Source organism: Eucyclogobius newberryi, unplaced genomic scaffold (assembly GCF_026437365.1).
Source record: "Eucyclogobius newberryi isolate DKJ021-1_F unplaced genomic scaffold, fEucNew1.0.hap1 SCAF_12, whole genome shotgun sequence".
Taxonomy (NCBI): domain Eukaryota; kingdom Metazoa; phylum Chordata; class Actinopteri; order Gobiiformes; family Gobiidae; genus Eucyclogobius; species Eucyclogobius newberryi.
The window spans coordinates 5506921-5533070 of NW_027315746.1; the positions used below are offsets into that span (position 1 = coordinate 5506921).

The window sequence follows — 26150 nt, forward strand, 5'->3', positions numbered from 1 at the left end:
AGTTCACACAAACACACCATATTTTCCTGGCCCGGCCCCTCGGTCAAATTTTAGAACCCAATGTGGCCCTCGAGTCAAAAAGTTTTCACAGCCCTGATCTAGACCAATACACCCCAGTGATCGAGAAGCTGTTAGAGAACATCTAAAAGAACTCCTGGATGCGGGCATAATAAGAGAATCGGAGAGTCCCTTTGCGTCCCCAGTGGTTGTCGTAAAAAAGAAGAATGGAAAGATCAGGCTGTGCATCGACTAGGAAGCTTAACAGCCGCACTGTTAAAGATGCCTATGCTCTTCCTAACATCAAAGAGACCTTTTCAGCCCTGAGTGGAGCAAGATGGTTCTCGGTGATGGACCTAAAATCTAGTTACTCCCAGGTGGAAATGGCAGAGGAAGACAGAGCCAAAACCGCTTTCACATGTCCCTTGGGTTTCTACGAGTTCAATCGTATGCCACGAGGTGACCTCCACCTTAGCGAGGTTCTGGTGTTTTTGGACGATGTGATTGTGTTCTCTCAGACTCTCGAAGAGCATGAGACCAGACTCATGAAGGTGCTAAATCGGATGAAAACTTATGGGCTAAAGTTGTCTCCGGAGAAGTGTCAGTTTTTCAAATCCTCTGTGAAGTATCTTGGCCATGTTGTTGATGCTCAAGGCGTCCACACAGACCCAGATAAAGTGTCCACCCTGAAAGATTGGCCCTGTCCTGCCAACAGGGTAGATTCGCAGGGTATTACAGAAGATTTGTTGAGGGTTACTCAAAGATCGCCAAGCCTCTCAACACTCTTACTGCTGGATACTACCCGCCTAGGAAGAGGGGAAAAGTTTACAAAACCCAGAGGCCCAAACCTGGTATAAGCTCTAAAACACCCTTTGGTGCAGAATGGGCACCAGAGTGTGATTCTTCTTTCAAAACTCTCATTGGAAAGTTCGCAGATCCCAAACTCCCGTATGTGCTGCATAACGGCGCTTGCTGTGAGGGTCTGGGAGCAGCTCTGTATCAGGAGCAGGGTGGGAAGTTAAGAGTTGTAGCTTATGCCAGCAGAGGCTTATCCAAAAGTGAGAAGAACTATCCAACTCACAAGCTAGAGTTTCTAGCACTAAAGTGGGCGGTTTGCAATTACCTCTATGGCGCAGATTTTACCGTCTTAACTGATAATAACCCGCTTACATATGTCCTTTCATCAGCCAAACTTGATGCAGCTGGACATGGGTGGCTAGCGGCCCTCTTGACATTCAGTTTCAACATAAAGTAGCGAGCTGGACATGCCAATGGAGATGCAGATGGGTTGTCAAGGAGACCCCAGGCGGATCCTCAGGAGGACCATGACTACTTGGAGGAAAAAGAACAAATAAGGACAATGACTAAACATCTTCCAATGGGGGAGATTCCATCTGACGCTGTCTCGACTGTCTGCCAACACCATTCAGTGACCATGCACTTACCTGTTCTTGCTGAATCCCTCGCTGTTGATGCCTCCTGCTTACCTGACCTGTTCACTGACAATCGACAGAACACCTTACCTGGAATGACAAGAGAAAACTGGCACGACGAACAAAGAAACAATCCATCCATAAAGAAAGTCATTGGTCTAGCTGAAAGAGGACAAAAACCTCACTTCAAAGCTGTGACAGCTGAGCCTTCTGAAGTCATGTTACTCCTTCTTGAGTGGGATAGGCTCTTGCTCATCAACGGTGTCCTTTATAGGAAGTGTTTTGACCGAGGCAATGAAATTCACCAGCTTGTCTTGCCTGCTAACTATAGAGAAAGAGTCCTCAAGGGCTTTCATGATGAAGTTGGTCACTGAAAGTATGTTTTTCTAACTTCTTCCCTTACCAGCCACATCTGGTTAAGGTCACAGTCCAAAGTAATAATTAAACCCTAATGTCCAGCCATCGTTGATTTTAAGTTGATTTTTACCTAATCTATCATGGCCTCGTAGCTAAAGGGGGCCTCTGTACGTGAGATAACTTGTTTTCTCTTACGCATCTGGTAAACACATTTTCGTTCCTTTCTAACTCCTTACGTACGCCCATTTTGCTCCAATTTGCATAGACGTATATCTGCTTTGTTCTAGCTGTCTGTAACCACTGCAAAGCCTCGACACGAAGCGGAACATCCTGATCGATCAGTAAACACCTTTTAACTATCGACCTGGGTCTGAGTCTTTCTGAAACATGCTACATTATTACAAATGGCGTTGTCGGCAGGATTTGGCAATTAAACAAGTAAGGAAATTTTGCTTATTTGGAAAAAGCTGAATTTGAATCTGGGGAGTGGCGTGATGATTTTAATTGGAGAGATTGTGAATTAGAAGCATTTCCTGTCTCAGGACAGCAAGAGAGGATTGCGCATAGGCCTGTGCATGTATGAATTGAGTTTCATATAAACCAGATAGGCTGGTGAGATATGTTCGTAGGATGCTATAGGCTCCGAACATGGTTTTGATAAAATAGTAAGTTCGTTGGATGCTATAGGCTCAGAACGTGGTTTTAGTAAAATAGTTGAGTTCAGCTCTTGTTTTGGTGTTTTTACACGATTCGTAGGATGCTATAGGCTCAGAACGTGGTTTTGGTAAAATAGTTGAGTTCAGCTCCTGTTTTGGTGTTTTTCTGTGGAGAGAATGTGCAGAGTGAGAAAGGCTGCTGTTGTTGTCTTGACAGAAGGTAATTTGCCTAAACTAAATTTTACAACATTTTAAAAGGGGTGATCAATTATATTGAATAACTCATTTGAATATATAAAAGGACCAGGTAGAATGGTGTTTGTATAATTGTAATATACCTTGTTTGTGTTGCATCATGGGGAGACAATCCAGTAAAATAGAGAAAAATTGACATAAGAGTTAAAACTGAAGATGATTTGCCTAAATGCGAGAGAAAGCAATTAAAAGCCTCTTCCGTTTTACACTGTCGCCCTCAGAGGAAACTGTTTTTGTGATTTTGGGCATTGCAAAAATAAATTGAATTGAATTGAAAACCCAATCCACAGTTGAAAAATATCCCAATTAAACCCAGTAATCAATTAACACCAAGAGAATGGATTATTAGAAAATCAGGTCTGTATTTTGCGGAAACTTTTTTTTGTCGGATAATAGTTACCCTCGTGATGGAAGTTTTCTGAGAGATAAACCCAATCTAATCCATGCGTATTTCTGAGGAGATGAGACAACAGTTGCAAATCCCACTTGGGACAAGCAGTACGTGTAAGTAAGTGATGTCTCAACAGTTGGAGGAGAAAACAGCTGATCGGCTGCAGCATGCATGTGGTGCTCCCTGACCTCAGCAGTTCAGGGAGCACCACAGTCTTTTCTGAATGTGACTATGTGGCCTGCTGTGTTTATGGATAATAGATTATGACAAATGTAATGACAAAAATAACATGCTTCAAACAATCCTGTTATTCTTTTTGTCTACCTGACTTTGCACTTTCCGTTTGACCTTATGAGTCTGCACGAGACTGCTGGGCGTGTTTTCTACTCTCTCATTTGACACCAACTCTGGGCAATCATCCAGAGGAGGTGTAGCTTAAACATGAACCTGCTTATATTCAGTGGAATCAGGAACATAGTTCTCCTTCACATTCTGTGCCTTATTGATATAGAACAGTTTGTTTGTCTCTTGAACTCGCATAATTAAGAAAAAATGCCTTTAAATTTGAGTTGTGTCCGGGGAGGATAATCGGAGGTTCTCATCCGTGCTTTATTATTGCAGAGATTGGACAAAATCACCAAGGAGACATTGAAATAGCGAAGAAGATGATCAAAATGGCAAAGGTAATATTGTGTTTAATGGTTAAAAATCATCTTTTTGTCTTCCAAAGATTTTCCTTCAAACATTCCAGAGAAGAAGAACAAACCCACAGCTCTGGGGCCAGACTTAAAAGCGGTCTAATGTTCTGCTAGTAGTTCTGCTTTATACTCCAGTAGGAGCTCACTTTGGTGCACCTGCCTGTATTTGTGGCCCCTCCCTGTACTTGTGAAGCACCTCATTTTATATTGCTTACCGCGCAGATTTTTCTAAATTCAATAACAAATGTGCATGTTTGTGTGGGAGATATTCAGGTTATTAAATAAGAAGAGTGTTTTCAGTGGTGAGCCTGGGGCGCTGAGGTCAGCCCAGAACCAGGAGCCCCGGGGGCGGTCAGTCCCGTATGGGTCGCCTCGGCCTCCTTTGATAGTAGATTGTAGAAGGAACTCATTCTACAGTCTATGGAGCCTCCAAACTTTGAGGTCTAACAACACATTTATTCTGTTTGGCATGAGCGGAGGAAGCAGTCACTTACGAGCGGGCAGGTTTTTACCCCTAATGCCTATTTTTCCTCAAACGCCTGAAAAAATCACCCCCAATTACAGCCCAAGCTGTTCCTGAAGACTTTGGAGCATAAACAACAATAGGCTGGAACCTTGTGACGCTGTGTCTGTTTTACTCTCACGATAAGTAAAAGTAGCTTTAGACTGAAGAATTCAGATTTTAAATTCCACCTTGGTTTTCTTTCTTAAATATATGAACGAGTATAGCTGGTTTCTGGAGGGATCGGTTGATTGACACTAAAATTAGCATTTGTTGGGGTTTGAAAATTCTTTTTTAAAAGCTTAAGGTAAAGTTACCAAAAATGAGTTTTAGGGACTTGTAATAAAGCAAAGATATCCAAGCGGAATCCATATAAAAGTCCTATTGAGCTTTGTTTAAGTAAAACATATCAGTTTGAGAGTTCCCTTTTATCAAATGTGGACAAAATAAAATGAATATAGTGAACTCACTGCGCAGTAATGCAAATCAAACAAATGTGGTGCAATATATAAGCATCGCTGCCCATTTTAAAAGCTACAAAAACGTATAACAGGCGATAGCCTTTGTAGCAAAAGTTGTTGTGTCTGTGCGCTAAGGCCCGTCTCATACAAAGTGCTGGACATCTTAGTCACGACTGATGAGTGCTGTGAAGGAGGGACCTGACCGGGGCCCTTCAGAGCGCTGCTCCCCGCATCGTGCTCCTGCGGGCGGGGCACACTCAGAGGAAGCTACGGCTGTCCAACGTGAAACCAACTAACCGGTACTTGAAATAGACCTCCAGATTAGACGTTATTTTAAGAGTCAATAAATTAGAATGCATATTTTAGAAAATGAAAAAAAAAGAAGGTCTCCATAAAAATCCTATATTTTCATGTATTTCATTCAATAACTGAGCTAAGAAATTTTACTTGGTGCTTATATAGCAGATAGCAGGCCTATAAAATGTATAATTTAAATATATTTAAAAAAATATTTTTTTGGTCATGCTCTTACATTTTTCGGGCTAAGGTCTTAAAAAAGTGTTAAAAGTCTTAAATTTCACACAAGAAGTTGAAGTTGACTGAGCACCTGCCGATATTTATGGCATCTGAAGCATCTACATCAATGAGTGACTTGTGATCGAGGGAATCGATACAAAGGAACAGTGAAGACCCTTATGGCCCAACTCTGGAGCATTTCTAGATTGTCTGTGGCCCTTTTCCCCTACATGGGCCACTCTTTTGCCAAATGGAGAATGTCAGCTGTAATATTGCTGGCTATAGCCTTGTTAATGCGTGAATGCAAGTCAGAGATTCCTTAATAATTGACGATATCTTTCATTTATAAATATGGTTGGATTTGTCCAGGACTGCGGAGCTGACTGTGCCAAATTTCAGAAGAGTGAGCTGGAGTACAAGTTCAACAAGAAGGCCCTGGAGCGGCCTTACACGTCCAAACATTGATGGGGCAAAACTTACGCAGCGCACAAGCGCCACCTAGAGTTCAGTCACCAGCAATACAGGGAGTTGCAGAAATATGCCAAAGAGGTGGGAATCTTCTTCACTGCGTCAGGGATGGATGAGGTGAGAGAAACTTCATAATACAAATGAATGAGCTGGTCGGCTTGTGGAACAGACGTGTTGCTTGTTTTGTAGATGGCAGTAGAGTTTCTCCATGAACTCCATGTGCCTTTCATCAAAGTGGCCTCACTTGATGCAAACAACTTCCCTTATCTGGAGAAAACTGCACAAACAGGTGAGATGCTTCAAACAAAACTAAAGATTTGCTCCTTTATTATTTATAATTTATTTTTCCTTGATACTTCCATACATGAGCTATTGTGTTGAGCTGTGGGGTTCTACTTTCAAGACCTTAATCATGATATAGTTTTACTACAGAAATTAGGCCTATGCCTGATAAATAAAATCAGGCATATAGGTCAATCAAAATGTGATAAATTGAATATCTTGAAATGTAAAGAATTGCCAAATATAAAGTGTTTAAAATAATGTTAAATTATTTGTTTATTTATTTGTATTTAAAAATAAATACAAATTTAAGACTGTTACCTAAATTGTCTATGTTAAGGTTAACGATGTAACACAAATTCTTAGTTAAAAGGGAAACTTGTATCATGTAAATGGAGCATATTAGGCACACTAACTTTATGCTGCTCTTCCTGTTTTGGTCGCTCTAAACGTGTAGATCTGTGATGACGTGCGATGTGACTGTAGAGTACAAATATATATATATATATATATATATATATATATATTATTATTATAACAATGTCAAGATAACTACAACTGAATCTTTTTCTACAATTGACTTTTGTTGTTATATTGTTGCATTGAAATCAATATTGAGCTTGTTTGAAATGTCAGTATCGATATGTGACAGCACTAGTTTCTATTGTAACGATGTGTTCTGGGATTATAACTTAAATAATACATTCTAATGCTTTGTTTATGGCAGGACGTCCGATTTTGGTGTCCAGTGGGATGCAGTCCATGGAGACAATGCGGCGCGTGTATCAGACTGTGAAGAAGTACAAGCAGAACTTTGCCATTCTGCAGTGCACCAGTGCCTATCCTCTGGACGCCGAGGATGTCATTACAGTAACACAGCATTTGTATTGAGGCCACACTGTTCAATTCAAGCACGAGGCAGCAACATTTTTAGTTTCACACTTTGTCTTTACTTCTCTTATGTTAAAGTACCCATCGGTTACTCTGGCCACGAGACCGGCATTAGTATTTCAGTGGCAGCTGTGGCTTTAGGGGCAAAGATTGTGGAGCGACACGTCACTTTGGACAAGACATGGAAGGGTAATGACCATGAAGCGTCTTTACTTCCCACTGAGCTGGCGGAGTTGGTGCGTTCCATCCGTTTGGTGGAGAGAGCATTTGGCAGTGGCATCAAGCAGATGTTAGCGTGCGAGAAGACGTGCCATGACAAGGTTCAAATCGACTCAAATCTATACAAGCATCTGCATGAAAATGTGTTCTAAGATATGTCAGGATCTACCTTCTCATTGTACAGCTTGGAAAATCAGTGGTAGCCAAAGTAAAGCTCCCCAAAGGAACTGTCCTGAGTCTGGACATGTTGACGGTGAAAGGGGCGGAGCCGAAGGGCGTCGCTGCAGAGGACATTTTCCAGCTGCTCGGAAAGTCTGTGACAGAGGATGTGGACGAGGACGAGAGTGTCACACCTGAAGTGGTGGACGGTTATGCAAAGGGGAATTAATGTATTATCTCACTTCTGCTTGCAAAGGGTTACAATGTTCACAAATCAGGAACTGTCTTGAACAATACCTCATTTTTTGCCAACAATTTAATTACATTTGCTTAATTAAATACAATTTAGTTACAACACATTTACTCCATCCATTAATTTAAAAATAAAATCATCTGTGGAAATAAAATGGTTCCTTCCTGTGTTCCTTGTGGTGTATCAGTGTAATTAATTCTTAGATATAGTGTGCACGGTGGCAGAGCGGTTAGGTCTCGCCTCCAGCATCGGCGGCTGGTGACTAAAAATATAGGGGGGGTGTTTGACATATTGTGAAAAACATATTTTTAATGTCCAAATGTGAATAGTTGAATTCTAAATACACATCTACAACTGAATTAATGAAGTAAACTAATTATTTTGGTGCCTTTTTTTTATAATCAATAAAACAAACTCATTTTAACTGCACTGATTAAACGTGACCGTCCCACTTTACCCACATTCACATAAATACCCTCTCAAGTTTGTTTCATGTTGTTTTGTAGACAATAAACTTGATAAACCCTAATCCTTCAGGTATTTCCTTTTGAATGTCAAATTCTTTCCCTGTTAATGTAACTCTTCTATTACTCATCACGTCAACCCCCCTTGAGGTGTACTCTTAATGTCACTGTGATGCGTAAAGATAACGACATTACTCCATCCTGGCCTCTTCCAGATTCTTTCCTTCTCCTAGGTTTTCCCAGTCAATAGCCCGTTATCTCTGACTATCTTTTATGACCCATACATGTCCCATGACCCCCACTTCTGCGTCAATTGCCTTAGTTAATGACACACAGTCATGTCCTTGGGAGGGCATTAGCACGTCACTATTTAACTTATTAGGTTTCCCCATGATAATAATGAATGAATAAGTTACTGATATCATTCTTACTACTTTACTTACTACTCACTGCCCGTTCTACTCCTATGTCTACCAAAAACATCACTAGTCACCCATTAACCCATATTATCACTCCAGGCCCGTGCCTGTATTTTATCCTAAATTTAAGAACACTTCTGTCTTTTCGTCCTGTACTTTCATCTAGTCATGCATTATGATGACAAAAAGTCCAAAAAGATAATTTTCGTCAAGTCCAAAAATAAAACAAAACAAAAATAAAACATAGCTTTGTTTGGTGCACACACAAAAACACAACTTTTGTCTTCTATGTCAGGGACAGGAAGTGTCCTACTCTGTGATCACATTCCCCAAAAAATTGGCCATCTAATCCATCCATTTTCTACCGCTTGTTCCCTTTCGGGGTCGCGGGTGACTGGAGCCTGTCCCAGTGACTTCGGGCCTTAGGCGGGGTACACCCTGGACAGTGGCCAACTTGTCGCAGTTGGCCATCTAATAAAAATCTGAATTCATCTTCATCTCTTATCATATAATAAAATCCGTATAATTGATTGTTGTCAATCAAACAAAACCCTTAAAATTTGTTCTACAGAGCTCTCAATACTAAAATCTAAACTAGCTGGGTTTAGTTACTAATTCATTCATTCAGAGCGTCCTCTGCCTGCTTTCTCCCCATTCTCCTGTGTTGTTGACTTTCCTTATCTCCCCCTCTCTGCCACGTCATCTGAGCACTGGAAGTCTCCCTCCAAAATCCTCCATGACTTTTCCTTTTACAGTTTGGGGTGATAATTCTGGCATTATGTGGTCTCGGTCGTCTGAGAGAAATGCTACATGCTTTACAGACGAGTCATATCCCAATCTTCTAGTGAACTTCTTGTTGATTTTCACCGGAGATATGCTAGGTGTTTTTTCACCCTCGTCTGCAAATTTTAGATCTCTCAGAATAACGCATTGTGACCCTTGTATGATTAATTGTGATTCACACTTGTTAGTTAATCACTTATTAATCCTCATTCACACATTCACACTTCTCTCTTACTTACTTTGCTTGTGCACAGTGCTTACATTCACTCATCTTTATGTCAGTAACAACTCGTACATAAGGCATCATAACTTTCTTTCGGTGAAAAACTTAACTCGTGGTGAACAATTTAACTCCTTTATGTGAGAAACTTATCTACATAAAGCCAACCAATATTTTTCCAGCAATATCAAACTTCTGCTTATGTCTCGTACATAAGCCTACAATATTTCTCAGTAATACTAAACTGGGCGTAAGCCAACAATATTTCACAATAATACTAAACTGGGCAAAAAGCCAACAATATTTCACAGTAATACTAAACTGGGCAAAAGCCTACAATATTTCAGTAATACTAAACTGGGCATCCGCCAACGATATTTTTCAGAAATATCAAACTAATGCATAAAACGTTTTATGACTCACTCTTTTTCACACACAAAGTTTTGTCTGACCTTCTTTGTCGCCTGTGTTCTCCTGCTGCTTCGACACGACGCGCTCTCCTCGCGGAGAATGAGGTGCGATGGGCGGCCACGGGAAAAGTGGACTTCCTTCTGCTGTGCACACAGACTTTCACCGATTCACCGCTCAATCTCTGCATACATAACTTTATACCTTTATATTTCATTATGTACATATTATGCCGTTTAGTGCTCAGTGTTCAATGTTTTGCTGTTTGTGTTGCACTGAATCACCTGTGAATTCTGTTTATCGACAAATGGCAATAAACCCTATTCCGATTCTGATTCTTGGATTATAAAAGGCCCTGAATAGCATCAAAGTATTTCCATTTCAATATAGTAACTTCTAATTCTGATTCAAGTCCAGTTCAAATCAATAACACTCCTCTTGAGTCTTTAGTGACAGCTGTAGGGGGAGGTGGTGTCAGTGTGACAGGGGGAGGGCTTATCTCAATGAGATGCAAATGAGCCCCCCTGTGACTCTGGGCTCACTCCGGTGAGAATCTTTAGAGACCGTTTTCTCAGTGAATGGGTTTGAGAGTTGTTTACATTCAAATGACCACAACTTACTCAAATATGATCAGATGTGCATGAGTGAGACATCATTGGAAAGCTTTGAATTCACACTTTCAGAATCACTCAAAATGTCTCTGGGTAGACATGTAACTGGTTTATCCACAATGAAGAGTGAAATGATGTTTTCACAAACGCTTTCCAAAATGTATCATTTTTCAACTCCAAAAGACTTTGAGATTAACATGAAGTTTGGGGAGTCAATCCCAAACAAGCAATAATAAGATTTAACATTTGTGGATATTTCAGTTTGGATATTAAAACAATTCATCTTTATAAAAACATAAAGAAGAGCGTGAAAGCTAAACAGAAAAAAGAAATGGAGAATCTCAAAAAAAAGTCAGTCCAGCAAAACAAAATTACCTTATCTTTTCCATTTATTTAAAAATATATATATATTTATATATATAGAGAATTATTGTCCAGATTATACATGCATATATATCATTTAGATATTATTCCTCTTGTGATTTCTGATATATATTGAAATGAATGGACTGAAACAAACCTCTTGAAACAGTAAAATAAACTACATTAACCTTAACTTGAAAATACAGACTTTAATTTGAGTAATTTACCTCATGTAGATATTGTTTATGAAGATTTTTATGAAGTTATTTGCCATTAGCTTTAGTAAATAACCCTTAAAACTACATTTAATAAACAGTCATTAAAAGGGACAGACAGTTTAAATGTTTTACTGCAGGTGTGGCCTTTAGCTCCGCCCCCTCAGCATCAGGCTCAGGTAAAAGTTCTGCCTCAGGAAAAGTCAAACAGAGGAGATTTTCACCTGCAACGAGAAGAAACACGTCGACACCACACAACAGGTACGATACTGCCCTTTTTTATGCTTTGGACTGTTTTCTGATATTTGGTTTACCGCCAAAACTTTAATTCAATATTTTTTGAAGTACTAAGATAATTGTAAGAGTTGATGAGACAAGTTTAGCATTGGATAAATAGTTTTGTTTACATCTCGTGCGTTGTGAATAGGGCTGGGCAAATGGCAAAAAAATAAAATAAAAAATGGCTTGAAATCGATTTTCTTAAAAAAACTAAATAGTAATTGATTTTATGTTTTACTTCTAAACAGTGTCATTTAAATCCAATCCGTGTACGGTTAATGTTAGGCTCGAATTGAAATGAGTTTGTTTTTTATGAGTAATCTTTTTTAAAACGGGAAAAAAACTGAAAATATGTTTGTATTTTGGATTTGGGTTGAAAACAATAAAAAAGGATTCAGTTGACGCAAAAATAGTCCTCCAAAGTCTGAACTCAAAACAACGTATTTTTACTGACAGAGGGTTGAATGTGGTGCTCTCAATTAAAAAAACTGAATATTTAATTAGACGATTCTAAACCACTGAATCTCGATTAAAATCTGATTAATTGCCCTGGCCTTTTGTGAATAAATGTGTTATTATGTGTACATAATAAGTTATACTAAAATAACCAAATAAATATTAAATAATTGGACGTTTTTGAAGCTTTTACACGTGGAGCGGTCGGCCTCCCCATATAAAGCACTCGTTTGCGCTAAGTAGCTCACGAATACGTTCCCCGTCTGTTGCATGTTCCGTGCATATAAACATGTGATACAAAAAGTGAACATTATTACTGTATAGAGGGCCAAAAACACAAAGTGGGCGGCGCCCACTCAAAATTAACAAAAGTACCCGTCAGTGACCAAGGACACACACCATGAGGTAGGAAAGCGCTTTCCGAAAATGTATAGTTTATGATATTTGAAAAATGGGAAACATTGTTTTCACATCGGAATATTATTCATTCTTTCTTCTTTCTTTTCAGGACCAACCCCCCTATTTTTCACCCATTGAACATTGACGAAAAGTCAAAAAAATGTGCACAGCTCTAAAAATCGTGCCTCTCTACATTCTGGCTATCTTCCTTTTCTATAACGTAATAGATTGGCGCGTCAGCACCCCCAGATGTCCAGAGATAGGAAATGGCCCCAAAAAAAATCTGATTGTAGAATCATGAAATTTGGTGCAGAGATACATGGTGACAAGAGAAGTAAAAAATATTACTACGGCAACGCTGTCCACCCAACCAAATGTCGGCCATATTGGATCAAAATTTGCTTCGGAGAATTTCCAAATATCGTACTTTTGCTAACTCCTCCCAGGACGTTGGCCCTAAAAAGCAGAAATTTGGTGAAAATAGTGCTGAGGAGTGGGACATCAAAAGTTATTCAACTTACTTTGATATCTGTCATGGTCTCTGTGCGGCGAAGCCGCAAATTGTAGCTAGAATGTAATAAATTTCCCAATTTTTTTATTTGCTGCCGTTTGTGCAGATAAAGTCTGAATTGCGTCAAATTAGAATCTGTTGTTAAACTCTTTGCCCTAAACCTAGGGCAAAGAGGCGCCCCCTACAGAGTGAAATAAAATGTTATATTGAGGGTAAAATGTTTAGTTTTGCGAAATTTTATGGAATTTGGCACAAAATTGTATTTGGCCCTTATACTCGACCGTATGTTTTGCCTGAAAGCTCAAATTTTAAAACTGATTTAAAAAATATCACTTGGTCAAAAAATCTCCCCATTTTCACCAAAAATTAAGAAGAAATACAAACAAAACATGTGTCTAGTTGTGATATTAACAAACTAGTGTGAATCATCCTCTTATTTTTTCAAATAAAAACAGATTATTGATTATTTGTTTGTATTTACATGTTTCCTGTCCAGACATGATTCGGGGCTCGTTCCTGGTGCGGTTCACGGCAGCGATCTTCTTGTTTGCCTCGGCCGCGGTGAAGGTCGAGGGAGTTTTGGTAAAGTCAACATCAGTCGTTTGTGTGTCGTCAGTGCTCACATCCACCTCCACTGTTTACTCTGTCAATACAGCAGTGTTTGAATAACAGGGACTACCAGTATAACAGGGTTTATCAGTTTACCAGGGTGCACGGTGGCAAAGGTGGTTAGTGCTCTTGCCTCCCAAAAAGGAGATCATGGGTTCCCGGACCAGACCAACATCACATGATCTATCTGGGTGGAGTCTGCATGTTCTCCCCGTGTTACCGTGGGTTCTCTTTGTTGTAGAAAGAGTTGTTTGAAACAAACAACTCTTTCTACTTCAGGAGGCTCCGCTCAATGGGCTCGACTTACCACACAAGAGTATAAATATCGGAGTTCCCGACCTAAATTCTGTTATTGACAATGACTCTTGGATGAGAGTCGAAACGTCTATTTTTTCTAACTGAGTCCAGATGACTACAACTGAAGCTTTTTCTACTATGGAACACGCCTGGACGAATGAGGGATTACACCGACATATTTCCAAGAATTTTGGGCCTAAAACCTTGGATTTAGTTCAGGAACTCGAATCTGTAGCCAGGAAACTAGCAGACAACAGGAATCACTTGAGGTTCAATCTTAGATGCAGACAGAACAACATGATCCCGAAGAGCCTGCAGATCAAATCACCGGTCAGAGGACACAGAGCAGAGAAGATTTGGAGAAGGAGCCTTATGCAGATGCTCAGTGAAAGGATCCAGGAAAACAACGTCAGAATTGATAAATTGAAAGACAGAACAGGAACTTTACAGGAGAAATTAACCAGCATACTCCCTGAAGAAGCTTTCAAAAGAGTGCTGGATTTTACACAGACAGCACAAGAAGCACAGCACAGGAAGAACAAAGAACGCCAAATCAAGAAGTTCAACATTCTTTTGAACAAAAAGAATGCAGGTGAGGTCGAGCTAGACATTAGGACTGAGACAGACAAATTAGCGACCAGCAAAAACAATTGGATTAAGAACCTATCAGATCGTGTCCTGACACAGGCAGAAAAGGAGGTGCTCTCTAAAGGGCTCAACTTTTCTGTCACCTCTAAACACATCCCTACAGAGGACTACATCACAGCCACTGAAACGGCAATTAGGAACAACAAAATGACTGAATCGGAGGCCGCAGACCTGAGGTTACGTGTCACAGCGACTCTGAAGAGTTCCAAACCACCGCCTTCAAATATCACATCTGAAGAGAGAAAAGCACTTTCAGCACTAGAAAAAGATCATAGCATCAACATCCTCCCAGCTGACAAGGGACGTTGCATTGTGATTCTCAACGCAGCTGATTACGAAGCCAAAGTCCACACCCTCCTCGAGGACACGACCACATACGAACGCTTGAAAAGAGATCCGACCAGTGGCTACAAGAAGAAAGTGATAGACTGTTTACAAAGGCTGGAAAAAGAGGAAGTGATAGATCGGCCTCTGTATTACAGACTGTATCCTGGTGAAGCCATGCCCTGCATTTATGGCCTTCCAAAAATACACAAAAAGGATGTTCCACTCAGACTCATAGTGTGCAGCACAGATTCCATCACTTACAATGTGGCCAAGCATTTAACAACTATATTGGCTCCACTTGTGGGGAATTTGGAACATCATGTGGAAAACACGCACAACTTTGTGGATAAAGTGAAACATCTCCAACTGGACCCAGATGACCTCATGGTTTCATATGATGTTGTGTCCCTGTTCACCTGCATCCCGACCTCTGATGCAGTAGCAGCAGTGAGGATCAGACTGCAGGAAGACACCACCCTACAGGAAAGGACCAAACTGACACCTGAACACATATGTAAACTGTTGGACATCTGTCTGAACACCACTTACTTTCAATTCCGGGGACAATTTTACAGACAGATTCATGGCTGTGCCATGCGCTCGCCCGTCTCTCCCATAGTGGCCAACCTGTACATGGAGCACTTTGAGAAGAAGGCACTGTCCTCATTCTCAGGCATAGCCCCAAAACTGTGGCTTCGCTATGTCGATGATACTTTTGTAACAATCAAGAAACAAGAGCTGGAAACCTTCTCTGATCACATCAATGCTGTGGACCCACATATCAGGTTTACAAGAGAAGACGCTAAGGAGAATCGCTTGGCCTTTCTTGATTGTTCCACGATCAGAGGAGAGGACGGGAAACTCCAAATAGAAGTATATAGGAAACCTACACACACGGACCAGTATCTGCTCTTTGGTTCCAACCACCCACTACAGCACAAGCTGGGTGTGATCAGAACCTTACAACACAGAGCTCAAGGTGTGCCCACCAGCTCAGAGGGCAAGAAGAAAGAGGAAAAACATGTCCGAAATGCCCTCTCAGCCTGTGGTTACCCCGCTTGGGCTCTCAACAGAGTGAAGAGAACCAAGAAGCAAGACAAAAGGGAAACTGAACAGAGAAGGAAGGGTGTTTCTATCCCTTATGTGTCTGGCCTGTCGGAAAAACTGCAGAGAATTTTTAGACAACACGAAGTCCCTGTTTATTTTAAACCAGGAAACACTTTAAGACAAAAACTGGTTCACCCTAAGGACAAGTTGCCGACTCAAAAACAGAGCAATGTAGTTTATTCGATCCAATGCAGTGAAGAAAGCTGTAAAGAACGTTACATAGGTGAGACTAAACAGCCTCTACACAAGAGGCTCTATCAGCACAGAAGAAATACTAGTTCAGGACCACAGAGTGCTGTGCATCTCCATCTTGAAGCCTCTAATCACTCGTTTGAAGACGGTGAGGTGAAGGTTTTAAGCAGGGAGAAAAGATGGTTTGAAAGAGGAGTTAAGGAAGCTATTTTTGTTAAAAAAAAAGAAAGACCTTCTTTAAACAGAAATGGAGGGCTAAGATTCAATCTTCCTGGTATCTATAATGGTATACTGAACCCCTGGAAAGGTAGAGGACCAGGACCAGGACATTTAGATGCTAATCAGGTACTCAGGGTGGTTGAGCCAGGGTCTCACAAAGACAAAGAGGATTCTAATAGCCCATTAAGATTCTGAATAGGCTAGCTCGGTAGATACAAGGGGGGAGTTTCTGTTGAAACAAACAACTCTTTCTACTTCAGGAGGCTCCGCCCAATGGGCTGGTCTTACCACAGAACAGTATTAATATCGGAGTTCTCGACCTAAATTCTGTTATTGACAATGACTCTTGGATGAGAGTCGAAACGTCTATTTTTTCAAACTGAGTCCAGATGACTACAACTGAAGCTTTTTCTACTATGGAACACGCCTGGACGAATGAGGGATTACACCGACAAATCTGTCAAAAGTTATAATAAAACAATTATTGTTATTAAAAAAACAATAACAACAGGTCAATAATGATAAACACACCATTCAAAAACAATAAACAACACAGTCAATAATAATAATAATAATAATAAATATAGCCGCAAGCGGCAATGATCGGCCCTCGCCACGCCGCCGCCACGCCGCAAGAGGAGGGGGCGCTAACGCGCCCCAATTGTCCTTTTATTACGCCTACTGCTGAATCTGTGACGCTGTCACATCTTCTCTCCTTTGTTTTACCATCAAAAAGCAATTTTATTTTGAATTCTTGGCAAAATGTGCGGCTTTGCCGCACAGACACCGTGACTCTTTGAATAAAAATGTGGATATCTTTTGATGGTCCACCCCTGAAGATGAGTCTCACCAAATTTCAGGTTAATAGGGCTAACGCCCTGGGAGGGGTTTGTGAAAGTATAAAGTGTAAACATGTTCTGGCGATTTCCCCATTGGAATAACGTGGGAGGTTTTGGTCATCGCTACGGCAAAACCATAACAATTATGACATGGGTCTCATTGACTTTTTTGATGGGGATGCTAAAATTGAGTTGTGTGTCAAATTTCATATAATTTCGCAAAACTAAACATTTAACCTCCATATAAAATCTGTAGGGGGCGCTGTGGCGCCAAATTAATTTATTTCATTTCAAGTAGGGTAGGTTTAGGGCAAAGAGTTTAACAACTGATTCTAATTTGACGCAATTCGGACTTTATCTGCGCAAACGGCAGAAATGTTAAATTTGGGAGATTTCTGAAATTCTAGCTAAAGTTTGCGGCTTCGCCGCACAGAGACCGTGACAGGTATCAATGTAATTTGAATAACTTTTGATGTCCCACTTCTCAGTAGCATTTTCACCAAATTTCAGCTTTTTAGAGCCAACGCCCTGGGAGGAGTTCGTAAAAGTACGACGTTTGGAAAAACTCCCGAGTCCTGCTTAGCCATCTTTGAACCAATATGGCCGACATTTGTTTTTTTTAACTTTTTTTTACTTTTCTTGTCACCATCTACCTCTGCGCCAAATTTCATGATTCTACGATCAGATTTTTTTTGGGTCATTTCCTATCTCTCAATGCATTTTTGGTACATTTGGGGGCGCTGACGCGCCAATTTTTTTATTTTAGAAAAGGGAGATAGCCAGAATGTAGAGAGGCACGATTTTTAGAGGTGTGCAAATTTTTGTGACTTTTCGTTAATGTTCACTGGGTGAAAAATAGGGGGGTTGGTCCCGAGAAGAAAGAAAGAAAGAAAGAAAGAAGAAAGAAGAAAGAAGAAAGAAGAAAGAAGAAAGAAGAAAGAAGAAAGAAAGAATAATATTCTGATGCAAAAACAATGTTTCCCATTTTTCAAATATCATAAATTATACATTTTCGGAAAGCGCTCGCGCTTTCCTACCTCATGGTGTGGGTCCCTGGTCACTGACGGGTACTTTCGTTAATTTTGAGTGGGCTCCGCCCACTTTGTGTTTTTGGCCCTCTATACAGTAATAATGTTAAATTTTTGCATTGCATGCTTATATGCACGGAACATGCAAGAGATGGGGAACGTATTCGTGAGCTACTTAGGGCAAATGAGTGCCGCGAAGCGGTCGTCATCCCAATGTAAAGTGCTCGTTTAGTGCGCACTTTTGCACGGGCTTCGCCCGTTTACAACGGTAATGTTCCATTTTCCTACTACTAATTAGTATGCACGGGGCGTGCGTGAGTGAAGGAGTGCGTTAGTGAGTGTTTGGAAGTGGGCGAGCGCTTCGCGCTCAATTTCGTGCGCACTACGTGCGCACTTTCGCAGCCGTGCTTCGCATGGCCTTACGAGTTTATTAGGCCTCTCGCCAGCTTGTGGCGCTCAGGCCTAATAATAAACAAACAAACAAACAAACAAACAAACCAGTCCAACCATAATAACCAGTAAAAATAATAAACAAACCAGTTAAGAATACTAAACAGGTTTGTTTAGTATTCTTAACTGGTTAAAAATATCAAAGACACGAGTCATTTTGAGAGATTCAAACAGAACTCTGAGCTCGGCTCCACATCAGTATTAAACATGGACATTTCACTTTGATCAGATCATGAGCCTCATCTTTTTCTCCTCTCAGTCCATCACTCGCTCCGGCTGTGGAACATCTAAACTGTGTGTGGAGACTCCAGCTTCCTGTGACCCCTCGACCTCCTCCGGCTCCTGTCTGTTCACTTCTGTTGTAGCCACTCCCACAAACCTCACCTTCAGCCTCAGAGGAAGCTCTTCAGGATTCGTGGCTCTGGGTCTCACCCGCAGTGTCTCAAAGGTTCAGTCTGTGGTCAAGTCATTGTGTGTAAACACGATGACATCGTTACCTCCTCAGGACTAATTCTTCCTCTGTTTATTTTTCACTGAAGGTTTCCAGTTTTTTTGTTTGTGGAAATAGAAAAGACTCCTTCTTCTTCGAAACACATGAGAGAAACAACAGCCTCCAAAATGCAACTCTCACAAACACAACCAAGGTGAGTGTTGTAGTTGTTGGTGTTGGGAAAGTTGCCAAAAAATGTACTAGTTCTCATGAACAGACCAAAAAATACTAAATAAATGTAAAATAGTAAGGTAATGTTAAAAAATATACCTCTTAAATCTAATTACATTTTGACTAACTCATCATAATGTCATGAACGATTATTTGCCTTTAAAGATTAATTCATTTTAAAGATCTAATTTTGACCCGATTCCCTGTCCAAAAGAAAAACATCTTTATAGCTTAGACCCAGGGGTATCTTATTTAAAATGATCTACCAAACTTACGTCTGACTTAAAAACAGCTTTTAAGGTTGGGAGTGTCTACAGGGCCGGCACAAATTATTTTGTCCCGCGGCTCCTGAAACTGCTGCGCTATTTGACCGCACCGTTTTAGACCGCGCCGGGTTAAGGTTAGGGTCAGGGTTAGGGTCCGGGTTAGGGTTAGGGTCAGGGTTAGGGTACGGGTTAAGGTTAGGGTTAGCCATGAGGCTATATGGCAGTGCCGCGGTTCCTGAAACTGCTGGGCCATTTGACCGCGCCGCGGCTCTGCAGCCACGGCCTTTAAGGTAAGTTAAGCCTTATTTCTGGCCATTTAGAATAAACTATAACATATGTAAGTCAACATTTTATCGCTATGAAGAGGCGGAGATTATCACTATGTAAGGCAAGGCAAGTTTATTTGCAGCACAATTCGTACACAAGGCAATTCAAAGGAAAAAAATGCATTAAAATCACACTGACATGACACAAAACCTTCATTTCTGTTCCTTCAATTTAACAATTTTGTTGACATGAATCACACATTTTGTCCGTGCTTAGTGATCCGCCAGATGGAAAACCAAATCTATTGTGAAATTTCTCAGATTGGGCAACAATGACTCGCATTTTGTTTTCCCATCTGTGTGTTGTGACTACAAAAATAGCACTAGAGGAGGCTGTTTTTATGTAGAGGCTGAGTGTATCACTATGAAGAGGCGGAGCTTATCACTATGAAGAGGCTGAGTTGATGAGCCTCTACTTAGTGATAAGCTCCGCCTCTTCATTGTGATTAACTCCGAATGAACAAAATGTAAAATATTGGTCTATTTATGTTATAGTTCAATAATAAGAACCTGGAAAAACACAACATGCCTCTCCTTTAACCATGTGACCCTGGTAGTAGTAATAGCAGCTGTAGTAACTGTGTTTGACATTTCCTCAGTCGGTCGATGAGAAGAAAGTTGAAGTGACTGGGACCGTGATCAAATGCACCTTCACGATCAAGCGCAGGAATCTCGGAATCTTCAATAGCTCAGACGCTGTGTTCATGGTGACACTGGAAACCGGACCTGTCAACGGAGGTGAGTCTTAAAAACTGAACTGGATCCATTTTAAAGAGTTAGTAGCTTTTCCAAACGCGTTCCTCGCCTTGTTAGCGCATGCCGAGCGTCCTAATTATCCACCGCCATGAGTTTATCGGCGCTTTTCACAACCTTCAGAGCCAGGTTTTGCTGTTGCGTCAGAGATAACAACAGGCTAACAGCGCACCACTGTTTGTTCCTGTGTTTGTGGACAAGAACATGCTTTATAATGAGATGCAGGCAGCACACAGCGGTCTCATTATGTGCTGGGGCGAGACAAATGTGACTTTATTACATGAACAAATCAGGTAGAGGCAAGGTAAGTTTATTTGTAGAGCACATTTCATACACAAGGCAATTCAAAGTGCTTCACAGTAGGAAAAATGCATTAAAATCACAAAGAAATGACAGAAACAGAAAAACAATTAAATTAACTAATTAAAAACAATTAAGTCATAAAAGAGAAGAGTGCAAAGAAAAATCCTTTCAGTCATATGCACAGCTAAACATAAGGTGTCTCACATCTTCAGGAAGACTGTTCCAGATTTTAGCTGCATAAAACTGAAATGCAGATTCCCCATGTTTAGTCCTGACTCTGGCACCAGCAGGAGGCCGGTCCATGTTTAGTCCTGACTCTGGCACCAGCAGGAGGCCGGTCCATGTTTAGTCCTGACTCTGGCACCAGCAGGAGGCCGGTCCATGTTTAGTCCTGACTCTGGCACCAGCAGGAGGCCGGCCCATGTTTAGTCCTGACTCTGGCACCAGCAGGAGGCCGGTCCATGTTTAGTCCTGACTCTGGCACCAGCAGGAGGCCGGTCCATGTTTAGTCCTGACTCTGGCACCAGCAGGAGGCCGGTCCATGTTTAGTCCTGACTCTGGCACCAGCAGGAGGCCGGTCCCTGAGGTCCTCAGAGTCTTAGATGGTTCATATGGCACTAACATGTCCAAGATGTACTTTGGTGCTAGGCCATGGAGAGACTTGTACACAAGCAGAGCTGCTTTAAAGTCTCTTCTCTGAGCCACAGGGGGCAGTGCAGAGACCTGAGAACAGGACTAATGTGATGGTACTTCCTGGTTCTAGTCAGGACACGAGCAGCAGCGTTCTGGATGTACTGCAGCTGTAGAGCCACTTTAATGACGCAAACTCCACTCACAGGACGACAATAAGAGGGATAAAAGAAGATTTGTCGTCCAATGGGAACGAACAGCAGGGGAATAAAAAATAAAGATGAACAAATAGAACAATTAGAAATATAATTCAATCCAACCATTTAAAAAGAATATTTAAAAAAAATATTAGAATATAAAAAACAACACCACCACCTACCACTCTGTCTTAATTTTGTCCTTTACACTGAGGGAACTATATTATGATAGATCCATGCGCTTAGACACAGGGAAACGTGCTGCTCTCCTGGGGACGAGCAGAACGAGGCTGCAGGTGTGCAGTAGGTGCGTTTTATGATTGACATGTGAATGAACTACTCGGCTGTCCACGCCACGAGGAAATGAGACTCAGATTTGGCGCCAAAAAATCCTCCATAATTCCTTTAAGATACAAAAAGGCATTAAAAAATAATAATACACAAAAAACTAGAAAATTAGACTATAATATATTTTGAATAAACTTAAGATACAAAACGGTTTTAGGAAAAAGAAAAAAACAACACAAAGTTCCCGATTTCTATCAACTGTTTCCTCATCTTGACCTTGTTTTCTCTTCAGTGGACCTAGGCTTGCTGACCGAGAGTTTGAAGACCGCCGTTCTGGACCTGTTGGACCCTAAAGACAATCTACCTCCCCCTCCCCCTGTGGTGTGTTTCTCTGCTCTGATACTGACAATTCTTCCAACAATAAATAATAAACAAACCAGTAAAAATAATAATTAAACCTGTCAAAAATAATAAACAAACCAGTAAAAATAATATACAAACCAGTCAATAATAATGAACAAACCAGTCAAAAATAATAAACAAACCAGTCAAAAATAATAAACAAACTAGTCAATAATAATAAACAAACCAGTCATAAATAATAAACAAACCAGTTTGTGTAGTATTCTTAACTGGTTAAAAATATCAAAGACACAAGTCATTTTGAGAGATTCAAACAGAACTCTGAGCTCGGCTCCACATCAGTATTAAACATGGACATTTCACTTTGATCAGATCATGAGCCTCATCTTTTTCTCCTCTCAGTCCATCACTCGCTCCGGCTGTGGAACATCTAAACTGTGTGTGGAGACCCCAGCTTCCTGTGACCCCTCGACCTCCTCCGGCTCCTGTCTGTTCACTTCTGTTGTAGCCACTCCCACAAACCTCACCTTCAGCCTCAGAGGAAGCTCTTCAGGATACGTGGCTCTGGGTCTCACCCGCAGTGTCTCAAAGGTTCAGTCTGTGGTCAAGTCATTGTGTGTAAACACGATGACATCGTTACCTCCTCAAGACTAATTCTTCCTCTGTTTATTTTTCCCCGAAGGTTTCCAGTTTTTTTGTTTGTGGAAATAGAAAAGACTCCTTCTTCTTCGAAACACATGAGAGAAACAACAGCCTCCAAAATGCAACTCTCACAAACACAACCATGGTGAGTGTTGTAGTTGTTGGTGTTGGGAAAGTTGCCTAGTTTCAGACTAGTTTCAGTGGGACTGAATGTTATCTTTTCACAAGGAATATGAATCAAATTTCTCAGATTGGGCAAAAATGACTCACATTTTGTTTTCCCATCTGTGTGTTGTGACTACAGAAATAGCACTAGAGGAGGCTGTGTGAGTGTATCACTATGAAGAGGCTTATCACTATGAAGAGGCTGAGTTGATGAGCCTCTACATACTGATAAGCTCCGCCTCTTCATTGTGATTAACTCCGAATGAACAAAATGTAAAATATTGGTCTATTTATGTTATAGTTCAATGATAAGAACCTGGAAAAAACACAACATGCCTCTCCTTTAACCATGTGACCCTGGTAGTAGTAATAGCAGCTGTAGTAACTGTGTTTGGCATTTCCTCAGTCGGTCGATGAGAAGAAAGTTGAAGTGACTGGGACCGTGATCAAATGCACCTTCACGATCAAGCGCAGGAATCTCGGAATCTTCAATAGCTCAGACGCTGTGTTCATGGTGACACTGGGAACCGGACCTGTCAACGGAGGTGAGTCTTAAAAACTGAACTGGATCCATTTTAAAGAGTTAGTAGCTTTTCCAAACGCGTTCCTCGCCTTGTTAGCGCATGCCGAGCGTCCTAATTATCCACCGCCATGAGTTTATCGGCGCTTTTCACAACCTTCAGAGCCAGGCTTTGCTGTTGCGTCACAGATAACAACAGGCTAACAGCGCACCACTGTTTGTTCCTGTGTTTGTGGACAAAAACATGCTTTATAATGAGATGCAAGCAGCACACAGCGGTCACATTATGTGCTGGGGCGAGACAAATGTGACTTTATTACATGAACAAATCAGGTAGAGGCAAGGTAAGTTTATTTGTAGAGCACATTTCATACACAAGGCAATTCAAAGTGCTTCACAGCAGGAAAAATGCATTAAAATCACAAAGAAATGACAGAAACAGAAAAACAATTAAATTAACTAATTAAAAACAATTAAGTCATAAAAGAGAAGAGTGCAAAGAAAAATCCTTTCAGTCATATGCACAGCTAAACATAAGGTGTCTCACATCTTCAGGAAGACTGTTCCAGATTTTAGCTGCATAAAACTGAAATGCAGATTCCCCATGTTTAGTCCTGACTCTGGCACCAGCAGGAGGCCGGTCCATGTTTAGTCCTGACTCTGGCACCAGCAGGAGGCCGGTCCATGTTTAATCCTGACTCTGGCACCAGCAGGAGGCCGGTCCATGTTTAGTCCTGACTCTGGCACCAGCAGGAGGCCGGTCCATGTTTAGTCCTGACTCTGGCACCAGCAGGAGGCCGGTCCATGTTTAGTCCTGACTCTGGCACCAGCAGGAGGCCGGTCCATGTTTAGTCCTGACTCTGGCACCAGCAGGAGGCCGGTCCATGTTTAGTCCTGACTCTGGCACCAGCAGGAGGCCGGTCCATGTTTAGTCCTGACTCTGGCACCAGCAGGAGGCCGGTCCATGTTTAGTCCTGACTCTGGCTCCAGCAGGAGGCCGGTCCATGTTTAGTCCTGACTCTGGCACCAGCAGGAGGCCGGTCCATGTTTAGTCCTGACTGGCACCAGCAGGAGGCCGGTCCATGTTTAGTCCTGACTCTGGCACCAGCAGGAGGCCGGTCCATGTTTAGTCATGACTCTGGCACCAGCAGGAGGCCGGCCCATGTTTAGTCCTGACTCTGGCATCAGCAGGAGGCCGGCCCATGTTTAGTCCTGACTCTGGCACCAGCAGGAGGCCGGTCCATGTTTAGTCCTGACTCTGGCACCAGCAGGAGGCCGGTCCATGTTTAGTCCTGACTCTGGGCACCAGCAGGAGGCCGGTCCATGTTTAGTCCTGACTCTGGCACCAGCAGGAGGCCGGTTCCTGAGGTCCTCAGAGTCTTAGATGGTTCATATGGCCCTAACATGTCCAAGATGTACTTTGGTGTTAGGCCATGGAGAGACTTGTACACAAGCAGAGCTGCTTTAAAGTCTCTTCTCTGAGCCACAGGGGGCAGTGCAGAGACCTGAGAACAGGACTAATGTGATGGTACTTCCTGGTTCTAGTCAGGACACGAGCAGCAGCGTTCTGGATGTGCTGCAGCTGTAGAGCCACTTTAATGACGCAAACTCCACTCACAGGACGACAATAAGAGGGATAAAAGAAGATTTGTCGTCCAATGGGAACGAACAGCAGGGGAATAAAAAATAAAGATGAACAAATAGAACAATTAGAAATATAATTCAATCCAACCATTTAAAAAGAATATTTAAAAAAAATATTTAATATAAAAAACAACACCACCACCTACCACTCTGTCTTAATTTTGTCCTTTACACTGAGGGAACTATCTTATGATAGATCCATGCGCTTAGACACAGGGAAACGTGCTGCTCTCCTGGGGACGAGCAGAACGAGGCTGCAGGTGTGCAGTAGGTGCGTTTTATGATTGACATGTGAATGAACTACTCGGCTGTCCACGCCACGAGGAAATGAGACTCAGATTTGGCGCCAAAAAATCCTCCATAATTCCTTTAAGATACAAAAAGGCATTAAAAAATAATAATACACAAAAAACTAGAAAATTAGACTATAATATATTTTGAATAAACTTAAGATACAAAACGGTTTTAGGAAAAAGAAAAAAACAACACAAAGTTCCCGATTTCTATCAACTGTTTCCTCATCTTGACCTTGTTTTCTCTTCAGTGGACCTGGGCTTGCTGACCGAGAGTTTGAAGACCGCCGCTCTGGACCTGTTGGACCCTAAAGACAATCTACCTCCCCCTCCCCCTGTGGTGTGTTTCTCTGCTCTGATACTGACAATTCTTCCAACAATAAATAATAAACAAACCAGTAAAAATAATAAACAAACGTGTCAAAAATAATAAACAAACCAGTAAAAATAATATACAAACCAGTCAATAATAATGAACAAACCAGTCAAAAATAATAAACAAACCAGTCAAAAATAATAAACAAACTAGTCAATAATAATGAACAAACCAGTCAAAAATAATAAACAAACCAGTCAAAAATAATAAACAAACCAGTCAATAAAAATAAACAAACCAGTTTGTTTAGTATTCTTAACTGGTTAAAAATATCACAGACACAAGTCATTTTGAGAGATTCAAACAGAACTCTGAGCTCGGCTCCACATCAGTATTAAACA

The 26150-nt window shown here is 41.2% G+C and overlaps 1 long non-coding RNA gene and 1 pseudogene across 1 annotated transcript; both read left to right on the forward strand.

The window, feature by feature from the left end:
• The first annotated feature begins 224 nt into the window (after window positions 1–224).
• LOC140355780 (N-acetylneuraminate-9-phosphate synthase-like) lies at window positions 225–7514 on the forward strand (annotated as a pseudogene).
• Window positions 7515–11230: 3716 nt separating this feature from the next.
• On the forward strand, window positions 11231–18820 carry LOC140355649 (uncharacterized). The gene is made up of 3 exons (XR_011926010.1): window positions 11231–11282; window positions 13163–13248; window positions 18642–18820. It is a non-coding gene; the product is annotated as an uncharacterized lncRNA (long non-coding RNA).
• The last annotated feature ends 7330 nt before the right edge of the window (window positions 18821–26150 follow it).